We start from the raw sequence: 26860 nt of genomic DNA on the forward strand, positions 1-26860 counted from the left end.
GCAGAGTCAAGAGAACCTCGATGAGGCAGACCACAGAGTTCAGGCTGCTCAGGCTTCCAGACCACAGAGCAAGAGGAAAAAGATTGGAGAATGGAATCAGAGCTGGTAGATGGGAAGAGGGCTAGAAATAACCTGCACAGTCCTCGGTCTGCCTCACCCTTGATGAGACCATCGTGTGTTCTTCATCTCACCCTCAGATCACTGAGCAGCAAATTAAATTATCACTGGACTCTGCTTTCCTTCCCCACCAACCCCACTTGGACATGCCTCCTCACTGCTATTCAGAGAGTGAACTGTAGGACAATAATCTAGACTCAAGATAATAATTTGGGACACACAGATGGCAGTGATTCAGTTCTGTATATACTTCTTTTTTTAAAAAGTGCTGAATATATTTCAAAAGTAAAGTCAGTAGTATTCGCTGATGGTGAGCTGAGGGCTATGAATAAGAGGTCAAAAGGCAAATCAGGAGCAATAAGTGGAGATGGCGGAATAGGCAGGGAGCACACTATTAGTCCGGTGGGAGAGACAGTTTAATATAAGTGGAGATACTGCAGGGTCAAGGAAGAGTAGGGGATGAAACAGCAGAGGAAACTCTTCTGGAACTAGTGATTCACAGTGGACCTGCGTGGAGAGTGTGGGAGCCCAAGTTCGGGACACCAGCGGCAGACTCAACACACCAGCACTGGAACGCGAGGTGAGCCGAACCTCAATAGCCCGAGATACCAGCGGGCAAGCGGAAAGAGGAGGCTAGAGGGAGCGAGGCTTGAAATTCCGTGGGGAAAAGTTCACCAGGCTAACTAGAAGAGAGATAGGAAAAAAATTTTAAAAAGTGACCGATACAGACACAAGTTTCTCTCTCTCCGCTCACCTCTCAAAGGCGAGCAAGACAGAGCAGGCGCCATTTTGGACATACGTCATAAGCAGGGCGACCTCAGGTCTGCACCAGCCCTGAGCCTAGCAGAAAAACCTGACTCTGGGGGGAGGGGTGAAATAACAGGAGATTAGCATCTAACTTGGCAACCCAGTGGGAGACTGCAGGAGAATTGGAGCCCACACTGAGGGCAGCAGAGATTCCCTGTGTGGTCCTTGGGAAAGAGCTTCTGATCTCTGGCTCCTGTGGGTATATCATTTGCCTGCTAACTACCTCCAATTACGTTCAGCTGTGCGGAATTACTTCCCTTTTAAATCAAAAAAAGAAAGAGAGATTTACCACACCTAACCTGGGAGTGTCATCTTTGACACACCCTCAACCCTGAGGAACCAAACACAGCTCTCAGTCCACACCCATCTCAAGCCTCTAAGGCTCCACTGAAAGCAGACAGTCCACTTAATATAGAGCCATAGTGTAACAAGAAAAAACACCACAGTGAAGAAACCAAATATCTCCAACATGCCAAACAACAAACGCAAAAACCAAGCTAACAAGAACAAGGAAGACACTATGACGCCCCCAAATGAAAAAGACACCCCAATTCAAGATTATGAAGATGATGAGATCGAAGAAATGCAAGAAGTGGATCTCAAAAAATTGATAAGAACATTAAGAAGTTCTCAAAAACAAATTCTTGAACTACAGAAATCCTTCATGGACAAGATAGAAAATCTCTCTCGTGAAAGTGAAATATTAAGGAGGAATCAAAATGAAATGAAACAACTAGTGGAACAAGAAACTGTGATAGTGACTAGAAATCATAATGAAATGAAGAATTCAATAGATCAAATGACAAACACATTAGAGAGCCTTAAAAACAGAATGGGTGAAGCAGAAGAGAGAATATCAGACTTAGAAGACAGAGAACAGGAAAGGAAACAGGCAAACCAAAGAAAAGAAGAAGAAATTAGAAATCTAAAAAATATTGTCGGGAATCTACAGGATACTATTAAAAAACCCAACATTCGGGTTCTAGGAGTTCCTGAAGGCATGGAGAGGGAGAAAGGATTAGAAGGCATTTTCAGTGACATACTAGCAGAAAATTTCCCAGGTTTGGAGAAGGACAGAGGCATCTTAGTACAGGAAGCTTATAGAACCCCTAATAAACATGACCAAAAGAGATCCTCACCACGACATGTTGTAATCACACTCACCACAGTGAAACATAAAGAAAAGATGCTAAAATGTGCAAGAGAGAAACGTCAGATTACTCTTAGAGGATCTCCAATTAGACTCACAGCAGACTTCTCATCAGAAACCCTACAAGCTAGAAGGGAATGGCGAGACATAGCCCAGGTACTAAGAGAGAAAAACTGCCAGCCCAGAATACTATATCCTGCAAAGCTCTCATTTGTGAATGAAGGTGAAATTAAGACTTTTCATAGCAAACAGAAACTGAAAGAATTTGTTGCCACTCATCCTGCCCTGCAAAAGATGCTTAAAGATGTCTTACACACAGAAACACAGAAACATGGTCACCAATATGAAAGAAGGTAAAGGAAGGAAACCTCACAGCAAAAGATCACAGGAAGCTCAATTTCTCTTTGACATAGAATTAAACTTTGATGCTCTGTTAAAGCAATGTGTTAAAGTAATCTATTATGTTCTCTTGATGTCTGTTAAACTCTAATTGTTCAAAAACAGTTGAATTTTTATTAAGAGCTATGGGTTATTGAAATATGTGCTTATTTTCAAAGATTTGAATAATCACCTTGTAACAATGATCAAATTTGGTCTATGTTATGTCATGATTTTAAGAAATCTTATTTCAACCAGATATTTTGGATTTTGAGCCTTCTTGGCATTCTTGACAGGCATTCAAAAAATCAAAGTTTCAAACAATCTGGTCTCTAAAATTTCCAGTAAATCCTGGACTTTGGTTTTTCCAGTTTGGGCCCAACTGAAAAAATCGAAGGACCTACGTCTCTCATCTTATAGAGACACCAACTAATCAGGCTATTTGGATTATATTAGAAGGACTGTCAAGATGTGATGTGGTACCAGACTTTTAGTTTCTATAATGGAAAATGCTATTAATACAAATGTTGGAGAATTAAAAAGTCTAAGGATCTTGTGTTACTAGACATGATAGTTATCTTAATGAGAAAGCCCCAGAGGCCTAAAGGGTTAAATACTTGTAAAATCCTACAGGTGCTTTCAAAAATACTGTGAAGTAAGCAAGTGCCTCTTGTTGCTTGATGAGTTTATAATTTTAAACATGGCGACTTAAAGTCTTTTGTCATCCATAGTTATATATGATGTGCTGCTCATAAAACTAAAGCGTTGTTGGTTCTGTGTTTAGCTGTCCTCCTATAGGTTCCTATGGACTTTTTCCAGCCACTTTTATTGTATTCAGTACTTTGGGATTGCTCTGTAAACAGATGAAGCCAATAATGTATTAACAGTACCAACTGAGAGAAAGTATGGTTAACTGAGGTTACTAAAAAGAAAAAGCAATTCAAATCAATTGGCAATCTACAAAAAGAGTTAAAGATTTTAAAAGCTATTATTAAAATTGCTATATTGGTCTATTATGCTATATTATATGTGTGTACATATTGTATGCCCACATGGGAAATTTTATTAAGAGTTTTATTTTAAATGGCTTATAGATAAGATTGTCCATAAGTTTAAGCTGCTAAAATCAATCAAAGATACATTTTAATTTGAGTGACCTGAATCTGTGTATCATATGATTTAAACGTGTTGGTAGAAAGAAACTAAAAACATTTTATATGGTTGTGCTTAAGTTTACTGGCTAAACAAACTACACCATGTTAGATATTTAAGAGGTGTTTTCAAATACATGATTCTTAAATTTTTTTTTAATTTTTTTTTAAATTTTTTTAATTTTTGACAGGCAGAGTGGACAGTGAGAGAGAGACAGAGAGAAAGGTCTTCCTTTTGCCGTTGGTTCACCCTCCAATGGCCGCCGCGGTAGGCGCGCTGCGGCTGGCGCACCGCGCTGATCCAATGGCAGGAGCCAGGTGCTTCTCCTGGTCTCCCATGGGGTGCAGGGCCCAAGGACTTGGGCCATCCTCCACTGCACTCCCTGGCCATAGCAGAGAGCTGGCCTGGAAGAGGGGCAACCGGGACAGGATCAGTGCCCCGACCGGGACTAGAACCCGCTGTGCCGGCGCCGCAAGGCGGAGGATTAGCCTAGTGAGCCGCGGTGCCGGCCATGATTCTTAAAATTTATAGAAGGCATTGGACCTTCTGGTAAATGTTTTCTTAAGTTGTTATCTAATGGTTGAAACGGTTTGCTAAGTATTCATGTGATATTGCTATTGTCAGCAAGCGATCTAGGACTTGTTCCCTCATTTCTCTATTCTAAGCCCAACTTGTTCTTTCATTTCTCTATTCTCTTCAAGGTAGGAAACTAATTCTATTATAAAGGAATCTGTAGGACGCACAATTTAATCTTTAGACCTTATAAAAGAGATGGCTAACATTTTTCTGTAATAGCATAGCCAAAATAAGAACTTAAATAATAATCTCATAGCTAGATTCACTTCGCCATCAGCGAAGTATACAGTAAGTAGAAAAAAACCTCCCTTTCAGACCAAAGGGAAAGAAAGTTTTAAAGTGAGAATATAATTTTCCTCATGGGCATTGTCTACCTTAGAAAAACTACTACAGAACATGCCTGTGACTATAGACTTGTAGTTCAGGCCACCGAAGATTAGAGATGGGACACGGGCACTCCCTGGACTTGCATCCTCTGGTCTGCTTTAACACAAACCAGGAGGAAAAGAAAGCTCGGCATCAGAAGCAATGGGTGGCAGGCCTATTAATGGCTGATCTGTACAGTGATCTGCCCTCAAGGAGACCCAACAGGCCAGTCCACTGCAGTGGCTTTCAATGTGGTAAGCCTGGGCTTCAGCAGAAGTCAGCTTGTGAAGAGCCCTGGCAGCTCTGCCAAGAGTTGGATCACTGGAAATGGACCTGCCCTGGAGTCGAAGGATGCCCAGGTCAGAGCCACAGATCTTATTGGCTCTAAGCTGAAAAGCCCTTCACTCAGCCCAACTTCCAAAGTGACCACTGCAGCTGAGGGGATGGTCAAGTAGGGTCAGCAACATTGCAGGCAGAACTGTAAATTTCTTGTTAGAGATGCCCCCTGCCTTTACCTGGCCAGCTCTCCTCCCAGGCCAGCCAAGTAATGAAAGTCAACAGAGTGCCTTCCCCTAGGAGGTTCACACCTCCCTTAGGATATACCCCATGTGAAGAGATAGATAGGTCTGGGCCTCTGAATTTACAAGGCCTAAAGCCCACCAGATTATTATCAAGCCCCTTCTATCAGGTTCTATTTGCCTCTCAATCAGAAAAATTACTTGTAGCTTAGACAGCAGCTTTCTTAGCTCCTCTAATAATGACTCTGTCCTTTGTTCTAGACCCTGTCTAGCACACTTGGGCCTCATTCCTTTGTAATCATAACCTCTACTCTACCACCAATGGCTCTACTCCCAACCTATGTGTACTGATGGTCCTCTTCCCCACTTAATGCTGTATAATTGTTCAAACCTGGTAAATGCCACTCTTAGGATCATTGGTTACTATCCTCACTCTGTCTTTTATGACCTTGTCTAAATATGATCAGAGTCGGTAAACTTGGAAGGCTTCCATAGCCTTGGCAACTCATGACGACAGCCTAGGATGGTTACTGGCGCCATAAACTAGAGTTTCAATTTGTTGGGTCAACAACAGGAGCCACTGTGCACTTGCTCCTCATGTGGGATCTCTGTCCTTAATGTGCTGTCCATTGTGATTTAATGCTATAACTAGTACTCAAACAGTATGTTTCACTTTGTGTTTCTATGTGGGTGCAAACTGTTGAAATCTTTATACTAAATTGATCTTCTGTATATAAAGAGAATTGAAAATGAATCTTGATGCAAATGGAAGGGGAGAGGGAGCGGGAGAGGGGAGGGTTGCGGGTGGGAGGGAAGTTATGGAAGGGGGAAGCCATTGTAATCCATAAGCTGTACACTGGAAATTTATATTCATTAAATAAAAGTTAAAAAAAAAAAGGCAAATCAGCCCTTTGACCTATGCAATAGGAAGGATAGTCTTGCCATTGAGAAGAAGAAAACTCTAGAAGGAGCTGGACTTGGAAAATATAGCAGAAGTTCACTTTTGAACACGGTAAGTTTGTGATTTCTATTAAACATCCAAGTGGGAATATTGCATAGTCAGTTGACGTGTGTGTGTGTGTGTGTAACTCAGGGAAGGAATCTGGGCTAGAAGTACAAATTTAGAAGTCAGATTTTGCAGACAGTAACCATGTCATTGAGCAAGATCATGAGAAAATAAGTATAAATAGGCTAGTGAAAAGGGACATGTTCTGAGCATCAAGGTACAACATTACGGAGTAGGAGAGGGAACAGGCATTTGGCATAGTGATAAGATGCTTGGGATTCCCCAATCCCAGATCTGAATGCCCAGGTTCAAGTACCTTCTCTATTCCCAATTCTAGTTTCCTGCTAATGCGTATTCTTGGAAGGCAGTTAAAAATGGCTCAATTACTTGGGTCCTTGCCACCTATGTGGGTGACCTGGGTTGAATTCCTAGTTGCTGGCTTCAACCTGGCTGATTCCAGTTGTTGCAAGCAATTGAGGGGTGGACCATCAGATGGAAGATCTGTCTTTCTCCATATGTCTCTCTGTGTCTCTCTGCCTTGCAAATAAAATTAAATTATAGAGAAGAATCAGAGAGAAGGAAAGGAAAATGATAAAGACTGAGAAGAGCTACCTGTATGGTGGCAGGAAAACTAGAAGGAGGTGTTTAATCTATAAGCCAAATTATGGCAATGTATCCAGGTGGAAGTGATTGCTGTATCAGAGGTCAGTGGCAGGACAATGGTACAAGCACTAGGAAGGAAGTGCTGGATTCATCCACAGGAACTGCTTCTTGTGATTTTGTGACTTTATTGGAATGGTAGAGGTCAAAGTCTAATTTGAGTGGATTAAATGAAAACAGGAAGGGAAAAACCGAGGCTGGTGTGTGTATCATTGACAATTCTTTTGAGAAGATTTGATTCTGTAGGAGCAATATAACATGGCTGTTGAGTCAGAAAAGGAGGTCAAGGCATGCCTGTTTGTGTTACAGATGGTAAAAGTAATGGGATATTTGTATACTAATGCCCCATTCTCTAGAGTGGAATTGAGGTTTTCCACAAGGTATCAGAATGTCTGGCAGTATTTTCTAGAAATATATATATATGTGTGTGTGTGTGTGTATATGTGTATATATATATATATATATATATATATATATATGAATTCATAAATTCCCATAAGATTTTGAGAGCTAGACTCTAAGGAACTTATTTTAATCTTTACCATCTCCAAATTAGACAACTTTAGAGTGGGGCAATAAATAATATCTCTGATGTCTTATAGCATCAATTGATGTTGGCCAGCCTGACAGCTTCTAGTAATTGAAGAACCCATGACTGACTTAGTTCTGCCTCGTCCACACTCTGTTTCCTAGAGTGAAGGAGGCAGTGAAGAGAAAGATGGGAGGGGAAGGCAAACATGACTTCCAGACAATTCCTACTTAAATGTCAGGTTGACTGCATTTTAGTGCTTTTGATTTAATCATTTTCTGCTTCCTGGTTTACTTCTTTGTGCAATGAGACAGAGAGGGAATGCAGCAAGTCAAGGGCAGTATTTATTTTCCTGGATTTTTTCTTACACTGTCTTATAGTCAAGTAAAAAAAGTATTCCCATCCACCAGCCCAGAGTTTCCCTCTGCTAGGTTGTTTCTTCCTGTTTTTCCTTCCTCAACATAAACTCCTTCTTTTTCTATACAACTACATTTCCTAGCAAAATACAAACTGAATTGGGATGAAACTGTAAGGGAGACATGGGATACAGTTTGGACAATGATTAAACTCAGATGTAATAACCAAGGAACCATGTAAGCCACAGGCAGGCTACTGATACCAGTGAAATGAGGAGTTGATTAGTATGGTCCCAGGGTCAACAACCAGAGAAAATGAGAAAGATCATTAACAGCAAGGAAGCATTGAGCAGTGCCCTTCCCTGCTGGGTCCTCAGGGTCAAAAAGCTCAAGAATTCTCCCAGATTCTACTTTCCTTGTCTGTTACTGACATCCATAACCAGCAACTTGCGACTTCTTGAAATACTTTCCTTTGGGTTTTCTGAAGTCTTAGGCTCAGGACCTCCACCTCCAACCTTATGCTCAAAGTCTGTCTTTGCTGGAGACTGACTGTCCAGTCTCCAGATGGCTCCCAAGGCAGTTTCTGCACAGCACAGCAATAAGAATGCACATTTGCAAAGTACTCTACTTCCAAGTGCTTCCAAAATCAAGTCAGGGTCCTGGCCTTGAGAGTTCAGCATTTCTGTTATTCCTTGTTCCTGTCTCTAGTTTCCCTTCAGAACTTTAATCAAGCCTTGCCCTCTCTCCTGGACCCCTACCTCATCACCTCTTCTGGGCTGCGTCAGAGCTACCTGGCTTCACCTCATCTAAGTGGTGTGCTCCCAGAGATCAGGAACACTCCCAACCCAATTTATATCATATTTTAATAATCTCACAAATGCTATACATACTAGGTAAGCAGCAAGCACCTCAGAAAAAAAGTTCATACAATTTATCATTAGAGAAATGGAAGAGGAACACATTGAACATGATTTACCCTGGCAGGAATGAATCTTATAAATCTCAGCTCATCAGCATGCTGGCCAAGGAGTATAATCTTTAGCAAAGGAACTGTAATCCCTCCTTCATGATAACAAAATACTCCTTGCCTTGGCTTAATAAGAACTCATAGAGCAAATGTCTGCAAAATGGGTTGACTCGCTTTGTAAGGGCTCTTCCACTTTGCACACACTCTTTTGTCTGCATTGACAGAAACTTGACACACAGCATATGAGGGCTTCACCAGTCTGGTTCCTAACTGTCCTCCAGCCTCCCCCAATACACTTCCTCCAAATGCTCCAACAGTCAAAGCAGCTCCCCAAGCTCCATCATATTTCATCTATACTGGTCATGCATTCCTCTTGCCTGAGTTTACCTGAGACCCCCCCTTTTTTTTTCTTTTTGGACAGGCAGAGTTAGACAGTGAGAAAGAGAGAGACAGAAAGAAAGGTCTTCCTTTTCCATTGGTTCACCCCCCAAATGGCCGCTACAGCCGGGGCCCTGCGGCCTGCACGCTGCGCCGATCTGAAGGCAGGAGCCAGGTGCTTCCTCCTGGTCTCCAATGCGGGTGCAGGGCCCAAGCACTTGGGCCATCCTCCACTGCCTTCCTGGGCCACAGCAGAGATCTGGTCTGGAAGAGGAGCAACCGGGACAGGATCCAGCGCCCTAACCAGGACTAGAACCTGGGGTGCCTGTGCCACAAGCAGAGATTAGCCAAGTAAGCCACAGTGCTGGCTGAGACCCCTTTTTAATTTGGTAAATTCCTATGCAACTTTTAAGATTAACTTGAATGTTATTTTTTTAGTGAGGCCTTCTCAACTGCACACCTGCTAGCAGAGGACCAAGTACCTACAACAAGCACCCACAACAGGCTTGTGTATTGAGTATTTTAGAATTTGTTAACTTATTTTCCTTGCAGGCCACTGAACAATAAAAGTTGCTTTGGAATTCACTCAAAACTAACCCAACCCAAAGTTCCAAACTAAACACCCAATAAAAGACTCAATAGTGCTTCATGTAGGTGTGGGGACTGTGTCATCCTAGTGGACTCTGAGTGGGAAATTAGAAGGAAAAATTCTGGCCGGCGCCATGGCTGACTTGGCTAATCCTCTACCTGCAGCGCCGGCACCCCAGGTTCTAGTCCTGGCTGGGGCACCGGATTCTGTCCCGGTTGCTCCTCTTCCAGTCCAGCTCTGTGCTGTAGCCCAGGAAGGCAGTGGAGGATGGCCCAAGTGCTTGGGCCCTGCACCCACATGGGAGACCAGGAGGAAGCACCTGGCTCCTGGCTTCGGATCTGCGCAGTGACGCCAGCCGTAGCAGCGATTTGAGGGCTGACCAATGGAAGGAAGACCTTTCTCTCTGTCTCTCACTCTCTTTATCTAACTCTGCCTGTCAAAAAAAAAAAAAAAAAGGAAAAATTCCAAATATTCACCTGTGCTTTGATATCACTATGCAGACATAGTCCAACCTGTGCATAGTTATATTTCTAAAACATGCAACCATGATTTCAATTCACTGCTGTTGGTCTCCACTAGTTTAAGAAAGTCGAAAAGGAAAGGTGGTGAGCTCTGCAGGGAGCGGGGCAGGTGCATGGTAGATGCAGTCATGGAGAGAGGTCCTGGTTTGGATTTAGGGATTGTTTTGTCATTTACCTTCTTTAAAAGAAGGGATTGGAAATGGCCTGCTGCACCTGTCAGCTGATTTGCAGGTTCCATACCATCTATATGGAAAATATACCAATGACCAGGAACAATGACACATATCTTATAACATCCCACTGGCAGGGAAAGAGAAGTGAGGCTTATTCCCCAGGAGCACCAGAGTGTCCTGCAGTGAGCTGGCACTCTCCCGTACAGTGTCATGGGGAATGCTCTAAACTCCAGCACATTGTTTACGTACATGAAACCAGTCCACTTCTTGTTTTCTATTTTCTCCCCAAAGGAAATGGTAAGGAGGTGGCATTTAAAAAATAATAGGGGGAAAATTAAGGAAAGTCACTTTAGTAAAAGAAAATACTTCCTAATAAGAACATTTACTTTCAAACGTATCTAGCTTTAAAAAATTAAATTTAAAAAATTAAATTTCAGCAGGTCCATCTCCCTCATGTGAGATCCCACCATGATTATTGCCTATTATCCAGAGCAAATACATACATTCACAAAACAGGATGATTTGTAAGAAGATGTGGAACTGGGGAAGCTGTTCTCAGTAATTTTCATTCCTTCCTGAGAAATAAAATAAAACAAAACATTCTCCAAATGAAGTATTAAAAGTGAACAATCAATTTTTAATTCAGTCTCTGCAAAAATTTCTACAAAATATGCAAGGGAATGATTAGCTTAATAATTTCACAGATGAAGAAAGCGGAGTGCAAAGAGGAATGGAACAAAACTATGGTCTTATAGTGGCAGAGCTAAGACTGGGCCAGGCCTGCAGACTTTGGGTCCTGGGCTCTTTGGAGCTGTCTGCTGGAGAAGAAAACCAAGAACGGTAACAGCTGGAATATTATGTGAGCTGATTTCTGAAATTGCCATCTCATTGAGCTTGAGTGGCTAGAAGTTCCGTCCACAAATGGGAGAGAAATATTTGCTCAGTGCACCTTGGTAAGAATAGCATTATTGAAAGCCATCATATCTAAAAACATGCAATATGGGAAAAGGGATATTACTTACATAATTATATTCTGCAATGTAAAAACATTTGATTTATGCCAGAAACTGTATCCTTATTTTAACCTTCATGACAACCTGCAAGTTACGAGCATTCATATTTTACAGACAAGAAATTGAGGCTGAGAGAAGTTACTAAATTATCCAAGTTGACATAGAAAATTCACCAGTTCCATCACCTTCATTTTTGGCATTATGCCTGGAACGGTGAATGCTCAATAAATATTTTTGAATGAACAAATGGCTGAATAAATGAATGAGTGAAGTGATAAGCCATGGTTGGATTCAGGTGTGCATCCTCTTACATGCCATGCCTTCCTTTCTCCTATATCTTACTCTTTATTTTTTAAGTTAATATATTGCTAGCTTCTCTCAACAAGAAAAATGTCCCCCATGAGTATGCAAAATAAAAATTAAGTCTCACATAAATTTTCAGGACATGATCTGCCATGTAAAGTGAGAGAACCCTGAATTGTAAAATGCATCCCACACTGGTGACACCAGTGTTCTCAGTCCGAGTCTCAGTCCTGCTTTCACTAGTCAGTGGCCCTGTTTGAAAATGGGAGCGATTTTAGGCTAATCAGTGAGTCACTCTGTTTCCCATCTCCTCTGGCTTCTCAGACTCTCATATTACTTTTCTTGGGGTCTCTTTTGAACTCTCCAGGTTGCTATCAAAAGCACTCAAAGAAAAGCACCTGAATGTGCCCTGTCTACAGGTGTCTTAGCAGGGGACACAGGCAGCGTGGTCTTTCCAATGAGGGAAGATGACCCGTGTGAAAGGAATGTAACTCGTTCCATCCTATGAAGGACAGAACAGCCATGAATGGAACCAAAGCAGGGAGGAAAAGTGCTCGCTTGCCCAAATCATGAATCCCTAAAGGGGGACCAGGAGGAAAGGTAGAACAACTTCATTCTTCAAGGCAAGAGCCTGTCTTTCATATCCCTGAGCTCCTTGCCACAGTCAATTTTTTTCAGTGATCATATAGACAAGCTCACAAACCACAAGAAAATGGAGAGAGAGAAGGCAAGCCATAGCGACGTGCTCACTACTGACCCTCATGGGGACAGTTCACAAACCAGCACAGCAGGGAACCCTGCCTCCTCCCTTTTTTCCACTAAGGTCCTTCAAGTCTATTATTCTAAAATACAATGATCCCATGGACGGTTTGCCTCCATCTTCTAACCCTACATGTTGTCAGGGGACAAAGGACTCATTGTGTTGGGAGGGCTCATGAGAGTGAACGGCTGCTTAAGAAGTAGGGATGCACAGGGGGAACAAAGGGCAAGGGTGGGAAGTGGAGAAGAGATGTTCTCATAGACCACCAGCCCAGTGGGAGAAAAGCCAGAGACAGCAGGTCAGAAGTAGACAGTCATTCCACAAAACTGCATTTCCTCACCCTTGTTGGCCTTAACACTATGCTCTGCAAAACCTTTGTGCCACAGCCTACCTACAACTGCCTGCAGGCACAACCTACCCTGCCATCATCATGAACTGGGTTTTTTCCAGACAGAGGGAAACTGCAATGCAATCTGGTGTTTGTACAGAAAACACAGCAGCAGAGAGAGGGGGAGGTAGGCACCAGAACACCTGCTCAGAGACACCACCTGAGGAACAGCCAATCACTCACAGGATGGAAACATCTGTGCACAGCTCCTCATTCAGAAGCCCTGACTTGCAGGAGGGAGAACCTAGAGGAGTGAGAGGAAGCAGAACTTAAACAACGCAGTCATGTGGAAGGAGGGGCTGAGAATGAAGACACAGCGGTTAGGGAAAGGCAAGGGTCTCCCGACAAGATTTTTCAGTGAACTTCCTGCACAAAAGATGAACATGGCTCTTCTGGAGAGAATAGGCTTCTTGTGCTCAATGAAACAACCAGCATGAGCACCAAGACCCACAGCTGACTGCTCACTGGCCAGGTAACTTGTCCACAGTCACAGAGGGTAAACAGTAGCTAGACTATCTCCAGGTCTCTCTAACCAGGAGCAACACTGGTTCCCCTAATACTTGAGCTCTTTGTTGCATGTACATCAACAGTCTCTTGTACTGAAAATTTCCTCTCCGCTGGCCTCTAAAACTCATCTCTCTGGATTCTCCCACTCCTCTTCCCAGTTCTCCCAAATATCCTTTCCTATTTTCCTTTCTCTCTTACATAGTCCCCCATACTTCCCTTTTATCCTCTGAGAAAATACTGAGATGACCTATCTCATTATTTCTGCCTATCCCAATATGCTGATAGTAGCCCCCACATTCACATTTTAAATAAAATATTTCCCTTAGCCCTAGATCTATATCAATAACCCCATTTTTCACATCTCTACAGCTACCACCAGCAACAGGCACCAACCCAAGCACTCTCACTTACTTAATAACTCGGCCGGGCCAATCAGAGTGCAGATTTGCAGAGACTAACTCTTCCCATTCTACTCCAAGCTGCCTGGGATATACCTTTGAGGTCCCTCAATTTCCAAGGCATAATGTTGTTAGAGTTTTTATCACAGCATAATTTAATTGTTTGTTTCCCTCTCTCCCAGCGGACTGCAGGCTGTTCAAGGATTGGAAATGTCTTATTCATATGGATGTGAATATCTGGGAGGCAGATTTCTGGAATGGAGAAATGCAGAGCCTAGCCCGGTTACAGGAACAACCATCACAGCCAAGCCAGGGATCATTCTGCATGCTTCCTTACTCTCATTCCAACTCTATATGGTTGCCAAGCTGCGGACTCATTTACCTCCTACATAACTTTGTGAACATTTTCTATATTCATTTTGTTACACTGCTGATCTTAACCAACTCTCTTCTTTTTCCCCTTTCTCACTTCAGCTATAGAAGATCCAGAGGCAGTCAGTAAGTGGGGAAAGGATTAAAAACCCTTAGAAGTGAACATAGGAAAAGCAAAACAAACCTTTCTTTTCACATAGACTGATGTCCCCAAACCAAGGGAGAAAAGGACAATTACCTTTCAACAAGTATGGGGTTTTGGTTATTAAGAGAGTGGCACTCGAATTATTGAACCAAGCCTGAGGGTCTGGAGTAACCCACCCAAGGACTTTTTGTTTCCACAGTATGACTAGAGAAGCCAAGAAACTTTCCTACTGTTTTATCTAAGAGAAGGGAAAGGAAGACCCCAGAGATGGATGCAAAGGGACAGAGCAAACTAAACTTGCTCCTTGATTGCATTCTGTTGAGTTCTGCCCATTCAACACATTTACTTAATTTGAATGCAACTACTTAAGAATTTGGTTGAGCTGTATTTAAATAGCTGTCATAATTCCATGGCCTATAGATACCTAATTGAAATGATTTCTATTTTTACTAGGCAGTTTGCCTAGTAGGCAGTGGGTTTTCTCCTTTCCCATGTCACCAACTATGTGTAGGCCCTCATAAAGCTCATGAACCCTGGAACTGCACCTGGAGAGCCTGAACAACAAGCTTCCAATGTTTCCATACATTCACTCAGCCAAAGTACACACTGAGAAATGCAAATCGGATCATGTGCCACCTCTGTGGAAAACTCTTGCATTAATCCACAGGATGAAGTCCAGGTCCTGAAGCTCACAGGCATGGCATTCAGACTGCCTCAGAACTTACCTCTACACGCCTCTGCATCCACACTGCAGGGACACAAGCAAATGTAGGCACTTGGATACTTTCCATCTCCATTGCTTTGCACCTGTGTTTTCATTGTCTAGAATAGTCTTCCCTTTCTCATGTATCACATGAAACAATTTACCTTTTTAAAACTTTTTGAGAATATCACAGATCTCTGAATTCTTCTTGAATATCCTTTCTCAGTTCTCATCATAATTTACCAGCCATTTTTGTAATATTATTCATAATACATGCTGCTGCCAAAATAGCTGTTAAGCGTCTGACTTAGCATCTAAACTGAGAGCTTTTGAAGGCAAGGATTAACTTTTATGTAAGTTTATTTTTCAAGCATTTAACCTAATACTTGACACACATATTAGGCACTCAGCAAACATTTGTTGAATGAATAAATTTTAAAATTTAGTTACCTATGTTAGCAAAGGAAATTTCCATGCTATTTGGGCAGTGAAGAATGCCCATATTAAAAGAAAGACACTTAGGCCAAGTTACACAAAGAGATGTTAAAAGACAAGGAAGTTCAAGTATATAATTAAACAACCATGTTAAACCCCAGATAATGTAAGGAAGATATGGAAAAACATAATAGAGCAATTATTCTTCCAAATCAAAAAAGAACAAAATTGATTCTGGAATCTAGAGATAGGTTCCTTTGACACTTCGCCTCTGACAAGATTCCATAAAATTAAATTACATCAATTGTGTCTGATCTAATGTAATCAATAGATAAAATAATTACTGGGAGCCAGCACTACATCCCTAAAAGCAAAAATCATGTCTAAAATTATTATTTTCCTTTTCCTTTGTTGAAGTTCCTCGTCTGATAATTGAGGGCAATGAGACAGCTACAAATGAAAATTTGTCAAAACACTTATTTGGATCATCATTGTATCTTCTTTAATAACAAATAAAGATAGTGGTATAGCATCCGAGTCACACCAGATCTGAGTCACACCAGGCAAAATAGATAGTTAAAGAGGAAAAAAAAAAGGATACATACTGGACATAGAACCATGAGAAATTCACAACAGGAAGCCCAGGAGACCAACAGAGACTGGGCAGGTCCACACTGAAAGAGCAAATAAGAAAGGGAAGCAGTGAAGGCGCAGTGGAGGTGCGGACTGAACAGGCTGATGCCAGCCCACAGCGGACCAGGTGAGATGGGAAATCGTGGGTCCACAGAGCTGCAAATAGCACTGGAAGCAGAGCTTGGTGAACTGCCTTTGAAGTTACACACTGGAATAAACAGAAGGTATAAAAGAACAAAGAGAGGTTGGGGGGCTGGTGCTGTGGCGCAGTAGGTTGATCATCTGCCTGTGGCGCTGGCATCCCATATGGGCGCCGGTTCTAGTCCCAGCTGCTCCTCTTCCAATCCAGCTCTCTGCTGGCCTGGGAGAGCAGTGGAGGATGGCCCCGGTCCTTGGGTCCCTGCACCCATGTGGGAGACCAGGAAGAGGCACCCGGCTCCTGGCTTTGGATCAGTGCAGTTCCAGCCATTGTGGCTAATTGGGGAGTGAACCATTGGATGGAGGACCTCTCTCTCTCCCTGCTTCTCCTCTCTCTGTGAAATTCTGACTTTCAAATAAATAAATAAATCTTAAAAAAAAAAGAGAGGTCGGGCACCCCCTGCCCATCTCTCCCCCACATCCCCCACCAGGACCTGCAGCTGGCTGGGAGAAGCCATCTTCCTGTTTGTTTACATTTTCAAATTTAAGCAAGGGACTGCCACTTTTGCCTCCTGTGCACATCTTCATCAATTGTGGGGGCCACCTAACCACACCCCCCACCCAGGAACTAGAACCACAACATTTCAGAAGAATTTCTTCCCCACCATGCAAGGTGTCCTACAAGGAGAAGTCCTGAATATCAAAAACTCAAGCCCATTCCATCCACCACTGAGAAGTGAGTTGGGCTCCAGTAGGCAGGACTCCATGCTTTTACTTGAAATGCATAGACACATATCAGCTCATAACTTAGGGAAACCTCACCACAAGGAAATCTCCACAGATTAGAGTTGCAGCTTGTTAAGCAAGGCGATAATACCCTGAACACACCAGAGACTAACACAGGGGCATCCCACAGCTGTGAGGAAAAGGGCAGGTTATGGGGCCAGTGCTGTGGCTCAGTGGATTAACGCCCTTGTCTTAAGCTCCGGGATCCCATATGGACACCGGTTTGAGTCCTGGCTGCTCCACTTCCGGTCCAGCTCTCTGCTATGGCCTGGGAAAGCAGTGGAGGATGGCCCAAGTCCTTGGGCTCCTGCACCCATGTGGGAGACCCGCAAGAAGCTCCTGGTTCCTGGCTTTGGATCGGTACAGCTCCAGCCATTGCGGCCAACTGGGGAGTGAACCATCAGATTGAAGACCTCTCTCTCTCTCTGTCTCTGCCTCTCCTCTCTCTGTGTAACTCTGATTTTCAAGCAAATAAATAAATCTTAAAATATAAAAAAGAAAAGGGCAGGTTACATCAACAGAAGTGAACAACTCCTTCTAACCAAAAAACCAGATGAAAGATACAAGGTCCCATGGAATACCAAACAGATTACCCAGGCCACATCTAGCACACACCTCTAGAAAATCACTAAGAGTATAGATCTCCCATTAATCACACAAACAGGAACTAAAGAGAAAAGCAATACAAAAAAAGAAAAAATTCACAAATGCAAAAACAAAGAAACCTTTAATAAGAATAAGGAAGACACTATGAACATTACAAATGAACACTACAATTCTTCAATAATAGAAGGTGAAGATGAAGAGATTGAGGATATGCCAGAAATGGAATTCAGAAAATTGATCTTCAGAATTCTTAGAAGCAATCAGAAGCAAATTCACAATCTAAACAAAAAGTTCTCCCAAAAAACTGAGATATTAAAGAGCCAGTGCCATGGCTCACTAGGCTAATCCTCTGCCTGTGGCGCTGATACCCCAGGTTCTAGTCCTGGTTGGGGTGCCAGATTCTGTCCCAGTTGCTCCTCTTCTAGTCCAGCTCTCAGCTGTGGCCCAGGAGTGCAGTGGAGGATGGCCCAGGCCCTTGGGCCCTTCACCCACATGGGAGACCACGAGGAAGCACCTGGCTCCTGGCTTTGGATCGGCGCAGAGCGGCGGACACAATGCACCAGCCGTAGTGGCCACTTGGGGGGTGAACCAATGGAAAAGGAAGACCTTTCTCTCTGTCTCTCTCTCTCTCATTGTCTAACTCTGCCTGTCAAATAAATAAATAAATAAATTTTTAAAAAGAAGTCAGAATGAAATCCTAGAAATGAAGAATTCAATAGATCAAATAAAAAATGCAGTGGAAAGCATTAACAATGAAATAGGTGAGACAGAAGAAAGAATATCAGAACTAGAAGACAAATTTCTGGAAGTATTACAGTCAGATTAAAAAAAGAAGAAGAAGAAATTAGACAACTAAAAAACATGGTTTGATATCTGAAAGATATTATCAATGGCCCAACATATGGATACTAGGAATTCTGGAAGGTGTGGAAAGAGAGAAAGAATTAGGAGGCATTCTTAATGAAATAATAACAGAAAATTTCCCCAACCTGGAGAAAGAGACACATAAGTAAAAGAAGTACACCAAACTCCCAATAGACACAAACAGAAATGGTCTTTACCACAACACTTGTAATAAAACTCCCCACAGTAAAACATAAAGATCTTAAAATGTGCATGAGAGAAACACCAAATCATATTCAGAGGAAACCCAATCGTTGCAGACTTCTCATAAGAAACCCCTTAGGCAAGGAGAGGATAGTGAGATACATTCCAAGTCTTAAGAGAAAAAAACTGTCAACCTGGAATATTGTACCCTGCAAAGCTCTCATTTATGAATGAAGGAGAAATAAAGCTCTTCTACAACAAACAGAAATGGAAAGAATCTGTAACTACTCACTCAGCCCTACAAAAGATACTCAAGTATATGCTACACACAGAAACACAGAAACAGGAACGTCACTACAAAAGAAGATGAACACAGAAAATGACCCAAAAGAAGCACAAGGAAACTCAAAGTACAAAATTGGTATTATTTACAGAAACATGGCAGGGCAAAGTCGGTACTTAACAATTATTACCCTGAATGTAAATGGTCTCAACCACCCAGTTAAAAGACAAAGAGTGGCCAAATGGATTTAAAAATAAAACCTATCTATTTGCTGCCTACAAGAAACACATCTCACCAACAAAGATGCACGCAGGCTGAAAGTGAAAGGATGGAAAAAGATAATCCATGCTAACAAAAACCAAAAAAGAGCTGGTGTAGCCATGCTAATATCAGACAAAATAGACTTTAACAAAAAAAACTGTTAAAATAGACAAAGAAGGAAACTATATAGCGATTAAAGGGGCAATTCAACAGTTAGATGTGACTATTATAAATGTATATGCACCTAATTACAGGGCACCTGGCTATCTAAAAGAAATATTAATGGATTTAATGGGATATATACAAATACAATAGTAATACAATAGTAATGGGGGACTTTAATACCCCACTTTCAGCAATGGACAGATCAACCAGACAGAAAATCAATGAATATAACAACAGAGTTAATCAACATTATAGACCAAATAGACATAGAAGATATCTACAGAGCCTTCCACCCTTCAGCCACAAAATACACATTTTTCTCAATAGTACATAGAACTTTCTCTAAGATCAACCACATGCTAGGCCATAAGGCAAGTCTCAGCAAATTCAAAAAATCTAAATTATTCCATGCATCTTCTCCAACCACAATGCGATGAAGCTAGAAATCAGAAACTCAGGAATCTCTAGAATGTACAAACACATGGAGACTGAATAACATGCTCCTAAATAAACAGTGAGTCATAAGAAATCAAAAGAAAAATCAAAAAATTTCTGGAAATAAACAAAGATGACAATACAACATATCAAAACTTATGAGATACAGCAAAAGCAGTGTTAAGAGGAAAGTTTATAGCAATTGGTGCCTATATCAAGAAATTGAAAAGGCACCAAATAAATGAACTATAAATGAAACTCAAGGATCTAGAAAAACAATAGCAAACCCACCCAAAAACTAGTAGGAGAAAAAAATAATTAAAATTAGAGAAGAAATCAACAAAATTGAAAGCAAAAAAGAATAATACAAAAAATCAGCAAAACAAAGAAAAAAACTGTTTTTTTGAAAAAATAACAAAATTGACACACCATCAGCCCAACTAACCAAAAAAGGAGAGAGAAGACCCAAATCAATAAAATTATAACTAAAAAAGGAAATGTAACAGACACCACAGAAATAAAAAGAATCATCAGAAACTACTACAAAGAGCTGTAAGCCAACAAATTGGGAAATCTAGAAGAAATGTACAGATTCCTGGACACATACAACCTACCTAAATTGAGCCATGAAGACATAGAAAACCTCAACAAACCCATCACCAAGATGGATTTTAAATTAGTAATAAAGACCCTCCCAACAAAGAAAAACCCACGACCAGATGGCTTCACTGCTGAATTCTACTAGGTATTTAAAGAAGAACTAACTCCACTTCTTCTCAAGTTATTTAAAAAAAATTGAAAGGGAGAGAATCCTCCCAAAAACTATGCAGCCAGCATCACCTTAATTCAGAAGCCTGAAAAAGACACAACAAAGAGAACTACACACCAATTTCCCTGATAAACATAGATGCAAAAATCCTCAATAAAATTATGGCTGATCAAATCCGAGAACACATCAAAAAGATCATTCACCCGGACCAAGTAGGATTTATCCCTGGTATGCAGGGATGGTCCAACATTTCTAAATCAACCAATGTGATATATCATATTAACAAACTGAAGAACAAAAACAATAGGATTATCTCCATAGATGCAGGGAAAGCATTTGATAAAATACAGCACCCTTTCATAAGGAAAACTCTAAGCAAACTGGGTACAGAAAGAACATTCATCAACACAATAAGACAATTTATGACAAACCCACAGCCAGTGTCCTATTGAATAGGGAAAAGTTGGAAACATTCACATTGAGATCCAGAACTAGATAAAGATGCCCACTCTCATTATTGCTATTCAATATATTCCTGTAAGTTTTAGCCAGAGCCATTAGGCAAGAAAAATAAATCAAATGGTTTCAAATCAGGAAAGACGAAGTCAAACTATTCCTATTTGCAGATGACATTATTCTATATATAGGGGATCCAAAAGTCTCCATCAAGAGACTATTAGAACTCCTAGAAGAGGTTGGTAAAGTAGCAAGATATAAAATCAATACACAGGGGCTGGCACTTTGGTGTAGCAGGTAAAGCTGTCATCTGCAGTTCCAGCATCTCATATGAGTACCAGTTCAAATCCTGGCTGCTCTACTTCTAATCCAGCTCTCTGCTATGGCCTGGGAAATCAGTAGAAGATGGCCTAAGTTCTTGGTCCCCTGCACTTGCAAGGGAGATCAGGAAGAAGCTCCTGGCTCCTAGCTTCAGATCACCACAGCTCTGGTCTTTGTGGCAAATTAGGGAGTGAAAAAGTGGATGGAATACCTCTCTCTCTCTCTCTCTCTCTCCCTCCCTCCCTCCCTCTTTCCCTCCCTCTCTCTCTTCTCTATGCCTCTCCTTTTCTCTATATATAACTCTGACTTTCAAATAAATAAATAGACCTAAAAAAATCAATGCACAAAAAACAGCCTTTGTATACACAGACAATGCCATGGCTGAGAAAGAACTTCTAAGATCAATCCCATTCACAATAGCTACAAAAAGAATCAAATACCTTGGAATAAATTCAACCAAGGATGTCATCTCTATAATGAGAATTACAAAACATTAAAGTAAGAAATAAAAGAAGATACAAAAAATGAATTGGAAGAATAAATATCATCAAAATATGCATCCTTCCAAAATCAACTTACAGATTGAAAGCAGTACCAATCAAAATACCAAAGATATTCTTCTCAGACCTAGAAAAAATGATGCTGAAATTCATATGGAAACACAGGAGACTGTGAAGAGCTAAAGCAATCATACAACCAAAACAAAGCTGGAGGCATCACAATACCAGATTTCAAGACACACTATAAAGTAGTTATAATCAAAACAGCCTGGTACTGGTATAAAAACAGATGGATAAACCAATGGAACAGAATATAAATGCCAGAAATCAACCCAAGCAACTACAGCCAATGTATATTCGACCAAGAAGCTAAAATCAATCCCTGGAGCAAATACAGTCTCTTCAACAAATGGTGCTGGGAAAACTGGATTTCCACATGCAGAAGTATGAAACAGGACCCCTACCTTACACCTTACACAAAAATCCATTCAAAATGGGATAAATTCCTAAATCTATTATTTGGTACTAACAAATTATTAGAGAGCATTGGGGAAACCCTGCAAGACTTTGGCACAGGCAACGAGTTACTGGAAAGGTCCCTAGAGGCACAGGCAATAAAAGTCAAAATTAACAAATGAGATTACATCAAAGTGAGAGCCTTCTATACTGCGAAAGAAACAGGAAAGCAAAGAGGCAGCTGGCAGAATGGGATAAATTATTTGCAAACTATGCAACTGATAAAAGATTAATAACCAGAATATATAAAGAGATCAAGAAACTCCACAACAACAAAACAACCAACCCAGTTAAGAAATGGGCAAAGGACTTAAACAGACATTTTTCAAAAGATGAAATCCAAATGGCCATCAGACACATGACAACATGCTCAAGATCACTAGCTATCAGGGAAATGCAAATCAGAACCACAATGAGGTTTCACCTCACCCCAGTTAGAATGGCTTTCATACAGAAATCAACAAACAACAAATGCTGGCGAGGATGTGAGGCAAATGTACACCAATCCACTGTTGGTGAAAACGTAAACTAGTAAAACCACTATGGAAGACAATTTGGGAATACCTCAGAAATCTGAATATAGTCTTACAATGATGTGACCCAGCCATCCCACCTCTGGGAATTTATCCAATGGAAATGAAATCAGAAAATAAAAGAGTTATCTGCACCCCCATGTTTATTGCAGCTCAGTTCACAATAGCTAAGACATGGAATCAACCTAAATGCCTATCAACTGAAGACTGGATAAAGAAATTATGAAATATTTATTCTATGGAATACTACACAGTGGTTAAAAAAATGAAATCCAGGCTGGCGCTGCGGCTCAATAGGCTAATCCTCCACATGCGGCGCCGGCACCCTGGGTTCTAGTCCCGGCCGGGGTGCCGGATTCTATCCTGGTTGCCCCTCTTCCAGGCCAGCTCTCTGCTATGGCCCGGGAGTGCAGTGGAGGATGGCCCAAGTGCTTGAGCCCTGCACCCCATGGGAGACCAGGAGAAGCACCTGGCTCCTGGCTTCGGATCAGTGCGATGCGCTAGCCGCAGCGCGCCGGCCGTGTCGGCCATTGGAGGAAGACCTTTCTCTCCATCTCTCTCTCTCTCTCTCACTGTCCGCTCTGCCTGTCAAAAAATAACAAAAAATAAATAAAAAATAAAAAAATGAAATCCAGTCATAACAAAATGGATGAACCTAGAAAATATCACCCTTAGTGAATAAGCCAGTCCCAAAGTTACAAATACCGTATGTTATCCCTGATCTGTGAGAACTAAGAGCACTAAAAGGAAACCTGTAGAAGTGAAAATGACACTATGAGAAGCAATGACTTGAACAGCCCTTGTCTTGACTGTTGAGGAACAGTTTTTTTTTTTTTTTCTTCTTAATACCATTGGTGGAACTCTTAACACAGAATTAATCATATGTGTATAAAGTCAATTGAAAATAGATCCCAGTAAAAAATAAGAGTGGGAAGAACAAATGGAGGAGGGAGATTATAACTGTAAAGCTTTATAGTTCTGCATATATTCCTACAGACTTACTTCTAAGGGTACAGCTAAAATCTTGCCATAGGACTCCATATACCATCAAGCTGGGTGGTAATAATGCCATCTTAAGTGTTAAAATGATCATTTTAAGTGTTAAACTGATCATATAGATAGGATTAAGTGTTAAAGAGATCATATAAATAAGATCAAGTGTCTGGAAATAACAATAGATAGATTTAAAAAGGAGAGAATGTTCCAACATGGGAAGCAGTCTACACAGCAAACTCATAGAAAGACAATCACTCTAAATAGCACTCTGAATTCAAACTCAGCCCTTAAGGTATTCTAGTCTGGATGAACAGCCCATGAGAGCATTTCAGGCATAAAAAGCCAAGACACCATGGCAACAATAAGTGTCCTACATGAAGGATCTCTGTGAGTGAGATCCAAGTGGAAAGAAGGGGCCATCAGAGAAGGATGTATTTCTCTCTGAAGAGAGGAGAGAACTTCTACTTTGCTATGGCCTTGTCTAAATACTGATGGAGATTGTGGACTCAAAAGTCTTTTATAGCCTTGAAAATTCATGCCAAGAGCCTTGAGTGATCACTGATGTCATACTTAAGAGTGTTAATTGTTAAATTAACAATGGGAGTCATGTGCACTTACTCCCCATGCAGGACCTCTGTCCTCAATGAGTTTTACTATCAGAATTAACTGTAAAATTTGTTCTCAAATAGTTTTTTATATTTTGTGTGTATGTGTGTGCAAATTGTTGAAATCTTTACTTAGTACAGAGTTGGTCTTCTGTGTATAAAGTTAATTGAAAATGAATCTTAATGGAGAATGGGACTGGGAATGGGAGAGGGAGGAGGAGGTGGGGTGGGAATGGGGTGGGAATGTGGGTATGGTGGGAAGAATCACTACATTCCTAAAGTTGTACTTACGAAATTTTTACTCATAAAGTAAAAGGTTTCTTTGGAAAAAAAAAAAAAAGTAAGAAGAAATTTCTAGCAAATATCTACAAAAGTGATTCCTTTTTTGGTTCAAACAAAAAATGATATGCCCTACTATAAAAGTTAATCAAAAACACATAGAACTTTATATCCCAAAGAGCACATGTGACTGTATGGAAAGTGAAAGGTGATTGAACAGCAGTAGCTATGCCAAGAATAATTATAAAGCGCATGTGCATGACAATGTGTGAGCAACTACATCTCTGCATACATGCACAGAACTATGAATATGGGGCTCTCTGGGGAGTGTGATGGGAAGGAGTTTCCGCATTGTACTTATACGCTTCTATATGGCTTGGTTTTGATGGGAACAGCGTTACTTCTCCAGAAAGTTTGTTTTAAACAAGGCTTTAAAAAATAAGATGTCCACAGGACATCAGCATGATTCATTATATTTTTTTTAAAAAGATTTATTTTATTTGTTTGAAAGACAGAATTACAGAGAGAGAGAGTTCTTCCCTCCACTGGCTCACTCCCCAAATGACTGTAACAGCCAGAGCTGAGCTGATCTGAAGCCAGGAGCTAGGAGCTCCTTCTGGGTCTCCCATATGGGTTCAGAGTACAGAGACTTGGGCTATCTTCTTCTGCTTTCTCAGGCCATAGCAGAGAGCTAGCTTGGAAGTAGAGCAGTTGGGACTTGAACCAGTGCCCATATGGGATGCTGGTGCTGCAGGCTGTGGCTTTAACCCACTGTGCCACAGAGCTGGCCCAACAGCATGATTCCTTCTCCTGCTGTTGACTTTTTGGTCACCATGTAATCAAGCTCTTAATAATGAGTCACACTGATTGCATCATTCTCTTAGTAAAAAGCTATTTTAAAAAAAAAAAGATTGAAATATGAGTTCATTCTAATGCTGTTAGATAAGAGAACCACTCTTCCTCAACCTATAACATAAACTGAGCTCTAAGTAACAAATAACAGCAGTCTACTATCAGGAAAGGACTAGGGGAAGCAAGGCTCTGTCTCTTATACACACACAGAATGCTAATTCCCAAGAGCAGAACCAGAACACTGAGAAAAAGACTTTAGCACCATTCTCCACCCAGAGTACAAGATACAAACCACTCAAACTAGAGGACTTAGGAGACTATGTTCTTCTAGCAATAACAACAAATACTTAAAAATGCACTCAAAATATTTACCAGATTGTTTAAAATCTCCACACTAAGGGCCTGACAGAACTTGGTATGCTCATTTCCTTTTGTAAATAATATTTACTATAGTCTCTTCTGTTCTTCAACCCATAATCTCTAACATTTAATGAAAAATTATGATGGGAAAAAAAAAGCAAGAAAAAAATCACCATCAAGAGATAAAGTCGGCCGGCGCTGCAGCTCACTAGGCTAATCCTCCGCCTGCAGCACCAGTACTCCGGGTTCTAGTCCAGGGTGGGGCGCTGGTTCTGTCCCAGTTGCTCCTCTTCCAGGCCAGGTCTCTACTGTGGCCCGGGAAGGCAGTGGAGGATGGCCCAAGTGCTTGGGCCCTGCACCCTCATGGGAGACCTGGAGGAAGAACCTGGCTCCTGGCTTCGGATTGGCGCAGCGCACCGGCTGTAGCGGCTATTTCGGGGGTGAACCAATGGAAGGAAGACCTTTCTCTCTGTCTCTCTCTCTCACTATCTAACTCTGCCTGTCAAAAAAAAATAGAAAAAAAAGAGATAAAGTTGTCTGGGGCTAGTGCTGTGGCAGAACAGGTAAAGCTGCCACCTGCAGTAGTGGCGTCCCATGGGCACCAGTTCAAGTCCCAGCTGCTCTACTTCTGATCCAGCTCCCTGCAACTGTGCACGGGAAAGCTGCAGAAGATGGGCCAAGTTCCTGGGCCCCTGCATCCACGTGGCAGACGCGGAGGAAGCTCCTGATGTTGTGGCCATCTGGAGAGTGAACCTGTGGATAGAAGATCTCTGTTTCTCTCTCCCCCTCTCTCTCTCTCTGCATGTGTGTCTCTCTTCTCTTTCTATAACTCTGACTTTAAAATAAATAAATAAATTCTTAAGAAAGAGAGATAAAATGGTCAATATAACCCAACTCTGAGATGGCTGGAACTAGCAGACAAGGAAGTGAAAATAATTCCAGTTAATGTTTGAAGGGATCTAGAGGAGACATCAGTAAACAATGGCCTAAAGGCCAAAGCCAGGTCTCTGCTTGTTTTTGTAAATAAAGCTCAACTCAGCCACATCCATTCA

Source organism: Lepus europaeus, chromosome 13, assembly GCF_033115175.1.
Source record: "Lepus europaeus isolate LE1 chromosome 13, mLepTim1.pri, whole genome shotgun sequence".
Lineage (NCBI taxonomy): Eukaryota > Metazoa > Chordata > Mammalia > Lagomorpha > Leporidae > Lepus > Lepus europaeus.